The 10,489-nt window shown below is 34.3% G+C and overlaps 1 long non-coding RNA gene across 1 annotated transcript; it reads left to right on the top strand.

Moving 5' to 3' along the window:
- The first annotated feature begins 7,167 nt into the window (after positions 1-7,167).
- On the top strand, positions 7,168-8,210 carry LOC147383028 (uncharacterized). Its single transcript, XR_015173975.1, has 2 exons — positions 7,168-7,636; positions 7,840-8,210. It is a non-coding gene; the product is annotated as an uncharacterized LOC147383028 (long non-coding RNA).
- Positions 8,211-10,489: the final 2,279 nt, after the last annotated feature.

The following is a 10,489-nucleotide window of genomic DNA, read 5'->3' as shown; positions in this document are numbered from 1 at the left end:
AGACACTGTTATTATCAATGGATGCACATCACCAACCAAACTGATTATTTGTGTGTAGATACAACAAAGGATGGACCATAGACCCAAACGGTTAGTGGGTCACAAAAATGCATTGCCACCTGACCTTGGCTAGGAACGAGACACATGACTAGATCCCTACTCTTTATTTAGTGTTGTGATAATATGACTCGTCAGCTGGCATATTCAATTGACTCCTTGACATGACAAGTTCGAGAATCATAGATCTATATGCCTCTTGATATGTAATTGCACTTTCCCAAAAAAAGTGTATCTCGAGGGAGGAGTATACCCGAGGCGTACCAATGTATAGTTCTCGAACTTGTCCACATCAGGGATTCAATTGAGTATGCCACCTGGCAAGTCATATTATCAGAATTTTTTTATTTATCATTGAAAAACGAATAAAATATTTAAACTCATAAACCAAATCCTTAGCGAGGATTAATGTAATGCCTCGAAGTTTAGGTTCACAATGTTGCTCATGATCTATGATTAAACTTGTGAAGCATGACTCAGGGATGAGATGAAAAAAATAATTAATTAATGGATAAAATAAAATCTTCATTATTATTATTATTTTTGATAAAAGAACTTAATTAATTATTCATTCCTTAAATTCATGCCCTGAATTTTGAATCCACAATACTACTCATGATCCATGATTAAACTTGTGACCCAAGACTTACGGGTGAGACAAAAAAAATTAAAATTAATTAATTAATAAAAAATATCTTCATTATTATTATTCTGTTTGGTAACAGAACTTATTTAATTTTTCATTCCTTACATTTAGAAATCCAAAACAAAAAGGAAAAGAAGCACTTTTTTTTATTTTTTCTAATAAAAAGGAAATGAAAGACGTAACATATTATTGTAAGTCAAATTATAACCGTATCCCTGTTCACCCCTTAACATCAATTAATAGAAATCATTGTAAGTGAGATAATCATTAAATAGTTTCCTCTTGATCTCGTGCATTGTCATCACTCCTTTCAACCAAAATCTGAAATTTTGTAAAAAAAATAAATTCACAAAGCACTATTATTCTGCAGAAAGTATGTGAAGATGTTAAATGGGTATTTGATAATGTGGAAATTGATGAGAGAATGAAGGTACATTGTGGACAGTTTATTTCGACCTGGGGTTCCGCCTTTACAGAGAGAAATTCAGAGATTAAAGAGTTACTTTGGTTATGGTCAACATAGGAGTGATCAAGATTAATAGGGACGAATCCTCTTCATCAGCTGGGGCATGCATTGGTTTTACTGGGAGGGATCATGATGGTCATTCTAAATTTGCAGGTTGGGCTTTGGTGGAGGCAATGGATGTTATTGATCAGGAACTAATGGCCATTATAGAGGCAGTAACTTATGTGGTTTCAGCTTACCGATCAAAATAAAAAAAACAAAAACTTTTGTGGCGAGAAAGGGTCTTCAACATATTCAAATATGTTCAGACTCTAAGTAATCAATTGGTAGTGTTAATGGATTAATAAATGAGTGAGGTCCCTATAACCTCAGTTTACTGATAAAAAAAATTAAAATGTTAAGACCCAAATTGATGCTTAAAAAATAGTTAGGCATTGATAGAGTGGAAAGTTAACCTAAGGAATGCAACATTCTCGGTAGTTATAAATGTTCTTAAGGTAAGGGTCTACGTCTGTTATTTTTGTAACTCTAGTAGCTCTAAAAGTAACATTAAAATGTTCAATAAACATTGAATTTGTAATCTTATCACACCCAAACAAGCACATTACATATTATGAGAAAGATAATTAAAACCATGAGAAGATCTCTCATAACAACTAGCTGCTAGAGCAGTGACTTATTACATGAAAATCAGTTAAAACACAAAGATAAAACCATGAAGGAGATCTATTACAACTGCTAGGGCAGTTTCATGCTTATTACATAAACACCACTTACAAAACACAAAGATAAAACCACTAGGAGGACCTCTTCTTATTCATCTACATATCCGTACATCTATTCTTTTATCCATGCCAAAGTCAGTGTGGATAAATGGGTACTGGTGGAGGGTGACCATGATGTGGTGATGGTGAAGGGTGACCAGGGTGATGATAGATAGGAGGAAAATGTGGTGTGTGTGGCGGTGGAGGGTGATGTTTGTGTGGTGGTGGAGGGTAACGGTGAATAGGAGGTAAATGTGGTACGTGTGGTGGTGGAGGGTGATGCAGAATAGGAGGTGAATGTGCTACGTGTGGTGGTGGAGGGGGATGATGAATAGGTGGCCTACATATATGGACGTGATGTGGTGGGTGGATAGGAGGAGGAAGCCTGATTGCTAAAGAAGGGGTAGTGGTGAGAGTTATCACCATCCCAAGGAGGAACACTTGTATGTGTCGGAGTACTGACATCTTGAAGATGTTTCAATGGTTCAAAAGTATAGAACTTAGGTTTTATTGGGTGGCCTTTTATAAGGGTGTTGGACTTCTATTAGTCTGACACGTATAAACATCATGGGATGCCATTTGATTTTAAACGTAGACTGAAACCTAGAATATTTAATATTGCATGTGAGATTAGTATTTTGTTTACTCGCACACCTTCATAATTTTTCACATTTTGGTAAATATTTGAAACACATCCCTTTATTTTTCAAGCTGGTGACATGAGTTCCATCCCCTTGGTCTTTTCTTTTTATTGACCAGGAAAAAATGAACCCAATATACTATCATCTTCAAACTGTAAAAAACAAAAAAAAACAAAAAAAAAAAAATGTATTCTTCTTTCCCAGACCATTCTTCAATCTCACCTTAATTCCTGATTTTTCTACTAAAAACTTTAAAGCTCTAGATGCTATGGTTTTAAACATTATTAAAATCCCTTTTTATTCTTCCCCAACTAATTATCTTGAATTCATTGTTTTCAAATTTACCTCAATGAAAGTACATGATTTTTGTATTCAAAATTCTAACGTTTCTACTTGTTCATAAATCCTATGTTCTTAAGGGAGGAAAACCCTAGAATTTCAGGCTAAATATTGAAGATAAGCCGGTCAATGTTGAAGGAATGCATGTAATCAGTAAAAAAAAAAAATTGTAGGGAGGTATCTCAAATATAATTAAGCTAAATGTGGGGACTCTGTAAAACTTTGAAGAAATGATGCAATCATCCTGAGGTGAACTATGACCAGATCGAAGGGCTTAGATCGTATTGTGAGCATCTGAAACCAATCCAGAGGTTTAGACACAGGGAGGATGTTCTCCTAAAAGTGAAATATTGTGCGTTTGATCTTAAACCTATTAATTTTCATTTAAGGTGGCCTTTATTTTCAATGACTCGATTAATGTATCGTTTACTTTTGACTTTTATATGTGATTTTTGTTTGCATTTATTTTCGTTGACACATGTCTAGGTATCGTTGCACCCACTTGGATTATCACATTGGCTATCAAACATCATTGCCTTCTAGATTTCAAAGAAAAACTCAGATTCAAAAACACAAACTCAGAACTCCCAATTTTAAAATTAGAATTCAACCATAAAAAGAAAAACAAATTTTTTTGTCATAGTTCTTAGATGCACAAGGTGATGTACCGACAAGGAAAATGTTTTTCTTCCCAAAACGTATCCATTTAAGGAAGAAGTGGGGTTGGAGTTTTATCTTGGATACAATGCAAGAATCCCTATTGAGGGCTTTTCTTATGTGGGTATTTTTGTTAGGAAAATGCTAAACTTTCTTTGACACTGCCCTCTCAACACTGTGCTGATATGGCAGTGTAGAGAACCATAGATAATTTTCCTTGTATCTCTATGAATTTGTACCCACTGCCACATCAGTGCAGTGTTGAGCGCAATATCCAAGAGTGAGTTTGAATGGAACTCTTTTTCTTTTTGTTTTCAAATGGGGAAGACTTTCAATTCGTGGACGACTGGGATGTAGATTTCTTGCGGTCTCCAAAATGCCGGTCTGGCGGTCTCCATATCATCACTCCAGGGTATAAAATGGGTTGTATTTTACTGGAAATCCGAGTGACCCGGATCCAAATTTAGCAGCTTTGGAGGCTTGGGGTAGCCCGAATAAAAAATAAGTCAAATATGGGTTGATGTCCTTTGACCGAATTAGAGTTGCGTCGGATATGGATCCATCCCTAAATATGCCAGATTCGAATGATATATTATTTTAAAAATTATACCTTTTTTTTTTATATTTTTCAAAAACAAATAAAATTTACTATTGTAATATAATATTAACTATTATAAAATAAAAGACTTATAATACTAAAATAGAATATTATAGCAGTTATAAAAGAAATATAACAAAAAGAAATGTTGAATGATCTGAAATTATTTGACCCGAATCAAGTGCTTCGGTCAGGTTAAAGCTAGATTTAGTGAAATCAAAATGGTTCAGATATGATTTTCACTTATAGAATCTGAGTTCGATTTCAAACATGGATCCGAGATATGGATATTGATATACTCAGATCCAACCCAAACCCGACACATTTGGAGCCCTATTGAGTTTAGGACAATATCTTAACAACTTAGATAGTAAAACCTTTCTTTATTAATACGTTCTCACCCTAATAATATAGCGATGTATGTTGAATGTGGAGATCAACAATTGTGTCGAGGTTGATTTGACAATTAGATTGTTGATCTTGATGATTCATGTTCAAATGTCGAATCAACGATTTCAATATTTGATAGCAACGATCATAAATGGTGATCTTGATGATTGGAACAAGGTTGATCTCAATGATTTTACATGTTGATCTTGACAACTTGAATCATTGATCACACCAATTGAAAGGGGGAGTTAGAGGACATTGTGAAAAAAAAAAAAAAAGTTTATTAAATCGACCATCCAGCTAAAACAGAAAAATTAGAGGTTTGAGAAATAAATCTCCCCCCAAGTCCAAAGAGTGCATTAAGCAATGGGACCTGTCAAAATCTGATTTATTGAGATTCTTGGATGGTAATTACATATCCCATAGTGTTTATATAGATTCAAAACATCCATGAATATGGAAAGATAATCAATCAATCCTATATAATATTCCTAATTGATGCAAGTCAAAGATTTGCAAGATATGTGATGAGATACATCATAGCATTGATATTATGTATCTCATGCACATTATTATAATGCATAAACCTTATATTTATCACCCTCCCGCAATTGCATGGTTCTTTAGGGAAAGGGTATGTAATTGATTATATAAAATATTAGCCTTTGATTTCATGGAGAACTTGATGATTGACAGTCGCAAACATTCGATCATGTTTGATGATGGTCATCGCCTGTCTATGAAGTCTACCACTATGGCATCCCAGTCATTTTTTAACTTGTCAGAGTCAATGGCCCACTAGATAATGTCTGTCATGATCTTTCCTATAGACATACGAATAATGATTGTGGGATTTAAATACAAGAACTCTCATTGAAGAGATTTTAGATAAAATAAAAAGTCGAGATCATGAGATTAACTTGTGAAGTAGGGAGGTTTGTAGAAACATAGAGAAAGGTGAGATATTTGTTGAAAAAAAATTAAATACTAAAAATGACTTAGGTTAGGTGATGGTGGTGATACCATTGCCGAAGAACAAGGCACCAAAACCGATGTGCTCAGTGGAGCTTGAGCTCTAATACCATGAAGAAATCTAGTTGATTGAATTCTGGCATAGTGATTACATATCTCATAGGGTTTATATAAATTAAAAACATTCATTTATATGAAAGATAATCAATAAATCTAATATAATATTCCTAATAGATACAAATATAAGATTTGTAAGATATGTACCTCAAAAAAGTTAAAATTCGTTATTAATATAGCGTTAAATTCAATAGTTCAAGTCTCATGTTTATTTGGGCCGGCTCAAAACCCGTAGTTAAGCCCAATAAAATAATTCGACGGTCTAAACCCAACGAACCACCAGATTTATTTTTCTTTTAACAAAATAAAAAATCAAGAATTTTCATTGAAGAACACCGAAAGCTCACATTTGATCTGTTGTTCATCGAAAACTCACAGAGGCAACTCACAAAACCATTAGAGAACACCGAACGAAACCTGACATTCAGTCTCTTGTTCCATTGAAAACTCACAGCCATTGGAGAACACCGAACGAAAACTCACATACGATCTCTTGTTTCGATTGAAAACTCACATTCGTTCTCCTATACATCGAAAACTCACATTCGATCTCTTGTTTCGATCGAAAACTCACAGATCCCTGTTTTGATATCCTATTTTGATTGAAAACTCACAAATACCTCAATCTCCTGTTTCGAGAATTTCTGAATGATCTCTCACTCTCACTTTCACTTTACGCCTTTGTCTTCACTCGCTCACGTCCCTCAAATCGAAGAACACCTAGCTTTTTTCACTTCATCGATGAATTTTTGATCTCTCAAAGCCCAAATCAAAGAGTAAATCAAAGTTCAAGTCGAAACACTAAGAATTGAAGCTCACAAATCCTAAAAAAATCACTCTAGATATCTCTTCTTCGTTTGAGGTATTGCTTAATTTCTTCTGATTTTTTTTCTTTGTTATTAATCTGTTGATACATTGCCTTCTGATTTGTTTATTTGTTGTTAATCTGTTTATGTTTCTTTGTTGTTAATCTATTGATACATTGCCTTCTAGTTTCAATGAAAAATGGCAGTTATTTCAATTGAATAATCTTATTGAGTTAAATTATGTTTTGTAGAGAGCTTGGTGTCTGAAATTTCTGCATCTTTGTTTATTTTTGATTAGTGAAACCTTCAGGTTTCCCTTAACTGAATCTTAGTCAGGTCCCATAGTGTTCTGTTTCCATTTGATTAAATTTCCATTGAATGCTAGTTAAATTATTATGATTTTGTATCCAAATGAGTGCTCAACATTCACTTGAGGCAATTATATGGCTATTAGAAACAATCCTTGATTTTAGTTTTTATTTTTTTTTCTTGGATGTAATTTTAATATTTTATATTTTGCATTTCGCATTCTTTGTCTAGTTTTGTGTATGTCTATATATTTCATTTGGTGTCTTCTTTTTGTTGAAAAAGAAATCTCAACTATCCATTTCAGAAATTTTAGTTCTTTTCTTTACAACTGATAATAATGATAAAATATTACTACTTTCTTTCACTTTTAGCAAAAGCACCATTTAACCTCTCAATATGTTTTCATAGTAGTAGCCTGTAATTGACAATATTTATTTGTCATTTGTTTATATTAGGAAGATATAGTTGATGCTTTCTAATGCAATTTGGTTTGCATTTATCATGCCAACTTGTTTTTTTATAGTTATGTATGCTATAACTTTCCCTTGGAAAAAAATTTGGGTTGATGTTGATTAAGTCACTAACTTGTTTTTTATTTTGGGGTGTTTACATTTCAAGATGTATCCTAAAAAATAATGTCATTTTCTCATAATGGGCCCCGCCCTTCTGACTTACCACAAACTCTGCTACGAGAACATCTTTATCCCTGATAGTTGTTTCAAAAGTGAATCTTGAATCAATTCCCGTTCTGACTCCTACTCTACTAAGTGTGTCACAGCTCTGTTGATCAATATTATCCACAAACAATAAAGCACCCAGCACATCTACCTCTCCCCTTACATGGGTACTGGCTTCATTGAAAGGACTTCCCTTGGTAAATTTATAATACAAAGAAAGCACTCGCTCAAATTTATTAAAATTTCCAATTGTAATTAGCATCTTCCATTTGTCTAGCAAAATAGAATGTTGGTCTGTGAAGGGCACATTTATTTTGTTGTCGATGTTTTCTCAGTTTGTAGGCAAAATAAGCATTATATTCACTAACTTGTTTTTTATTTTTGGGTGTTTACATTTCAGGATGTATCCTCAAAAATAATGTCATTTTCTCATCATGGTCCATGGGCTGTTTGCATTCTTTCATTGGTTAGCCTCAAAGGTACTCTACCAGTAGCATTACTGTATGTATATATACATGTTTCAATGTGTATAAACTTGTAACTCCCTCAAACTAAAAATAGTATCAGAGAAACCATGCTGAAGTAGCCAAGTAAATGAAATGGAAAGGGACCCATAGCTTGGTTGGTTTGACACATTGTGTAATACATTTTGGTAAAAGCGGTTTTTAAATGTAGGACATGAAGGACTTCTATCTGAGGCTACACGACTTCTTGATATGGGTTTTCTTCCAAATTCGAATTCTGCAACTCGAGCAATCGGCTATAGACAAGTATGTCCTATAAACTTTAGTTTACTCTTCTAATTCCTATTTCTTTGTTGTGCAATCTACATTTGAACTTTTGTATATATATACAGGGAAACACAGGTGCGTCTTGTCCCTGTATTAATTGTGTATCATTTTAGTTATACTAAAATCAATGGTTTTTAATTTCATTCTAAAATATCTCTTATCTCAATTGGGAGAGTACACCATCCCAACATTGGACCGTGTAGTTCAAACGTGAACTAAATAGTCTCTAGACCTTGCTTGTGTCAAGTCTTCATAAATGTTTATATAGAAACAAAGTATCCTGACTACATGATCTAATTTAAATATATGAAATTGAGAAGTGTGGGCTATCCATTAGACCCATCATCGAGATAAGACAAAAAGTACAGATTTCCTAGAGATGAGTATTAGTCTTCTAGGGATTAATAATGATTGTGGTGGGTTCTATTGCAGGAAAAGAGGAGGTCCCATACATGGGACCTCGGCCTCCGACTAGGATTCACCGATACATATTCACTTTATTTGAGCAAAAAGGTCCTATGTTGGTTGGGAGTGGAGTGCCAGATGCTCGTGCCAATTTTAGTACTAGACACTTTGCTGCTCAGAATGGATTGAGCCTTCCAGTCACAGCAGTATACTTCAACTCTCAGAAGGAACTGGCTGCAAAGAAATGGTGACTCGCCTCTCTTTTCGATCATTTTGATTTTCCTATTTGTGACACCTTTTCAGTTTAGTAAAATAGATGGTTAATTTGTTCTTAGGATGACTCCAATCTGATTTGTAGTAAAATAAATGTTGCAGACCAAGGGCAAGGGCAGACAGATATGGGTTTTATTCAGAGGACAGGGATTGTAGAAGTGGAAGGTCGATTGTCTTGTGGGAAGCTGATATCCACACCTCTCATTTTCTCAACCCGCCACCACCACCACCACCAACAGCTCCACCACCACTACCAATCTCCTAGGTTTGTGCACCATCATCATCTCTATGTCTTTCATCCATCATCATAACATGCAAATAACATTGGGTCGTCTCATCACTTGAATATGCATCAAAACTCACACACATAGAAACAACATTTGTACATGTGCAGCACACGTTCATACGTGCCTTGGGTATTGTAGTTTGTAGGGGTTGATTTATATATTAATGCTTGTAAACCATTTTTATAGGAGACTTTTGAAAGTTGACAGCAATGCAGGTAATGATTTTGTTGAATAACTTTTTTCTTTTCTTTACAACCTTCCACTACTTCTCATGAATCATGTCTACTGTGTGGGTAAAGTTGGTCTGAGGCATTACTTTATCTTTGTTGTGTTAACTTTATCTTTTGACATTGCTGGGCTTTTCTTTTCTTCCCATTCCTTCTCACCAATGATTTGGTTTGTATTTCTGGTCTTCTAGTTCTTAAAATTTTGAAAAATAAATAAATAAATAATGATAAAAAAAAATTGTCTATTATAAATAAGCTATGTTTCAAAAACATAATTCACAATGGCAAATTAAAGGCAAAAGAAATCCCTGTATCACCAAATGAGCAATGCTTGGAATATGGTGGAATGCTATCTATTATAAATAAGCTATGTTTCTTTGACTTATTTTCATTGTATCACTAACTTTAAGCACTTACCTGTTATTTTAGTCGGTGTACAAGAGTGATTTTTTGCTCACAGAATTTCTCATCACGGTGTTTACAGATCTCTAGTGCTTAACGAGAGAGTAACTTTGTAAAATCTTCATATTCCAAGTGATGAGACAAATACTACACTCTTGGACTAATTTCTTTACTTGCATTCGTCCAGTTCGATGAAAGAATCCTTAACTACCTTCCCACCACAACAGGAAACCATTGTTGTTCGTCATTTGTAGAATATGCCCTAGTTGACACGAATGAAGGGTCATGATTCATGTTAAGAGATGGTAAATTTTTTATATAGACTGTCAACCTGATGTAACTCTGTTTTATATAGGCTTGAGACCAACAATGCAGTGTAGAGAAACACCACACAAGTATAGCATTAAGATGCATTATGCCCTTGCCTCTTTGAATAGTGGGTTGGAATTATCCTTCCTTATGTGTGCCTCTTTGGGCCCTTAGAGTTCGTTGGCGTGTCAATATAATTTCTCATATGTTAATTTTAGGGTTATGGTTTTATTGTGTTTATGGTTAATCATGTTAATTCAAGTCTTTTTGAAGATTTGTGGGATCTTAACAAGGTTATGCCTTGCCCATGTTGGGACAAATACAGACTAGAGGTTGCTCAAAGGAGGTTTCAGAGT

Source organism: Akebia trifoliata, chromosome 16, assembly GCF_017979445.1.
Source record: "Akebia trifoliata isolate Shusen 1 chromosome 16, ASM1797944v1, whole genome shotgun sequence".
Classification (NCBI taxonomy): Eukaryota; Viridiplantae; Streptophyta; class Magnoliopsida; order Ranunculales; family Lardizabalaceae; genus Akebia; species Akebia trifoliata.
The sequence above is the reverse complement of the archived record's forward strand: the minus strand, read 5'-3'. Positions and strand labels throughout refer to the sequence as shown.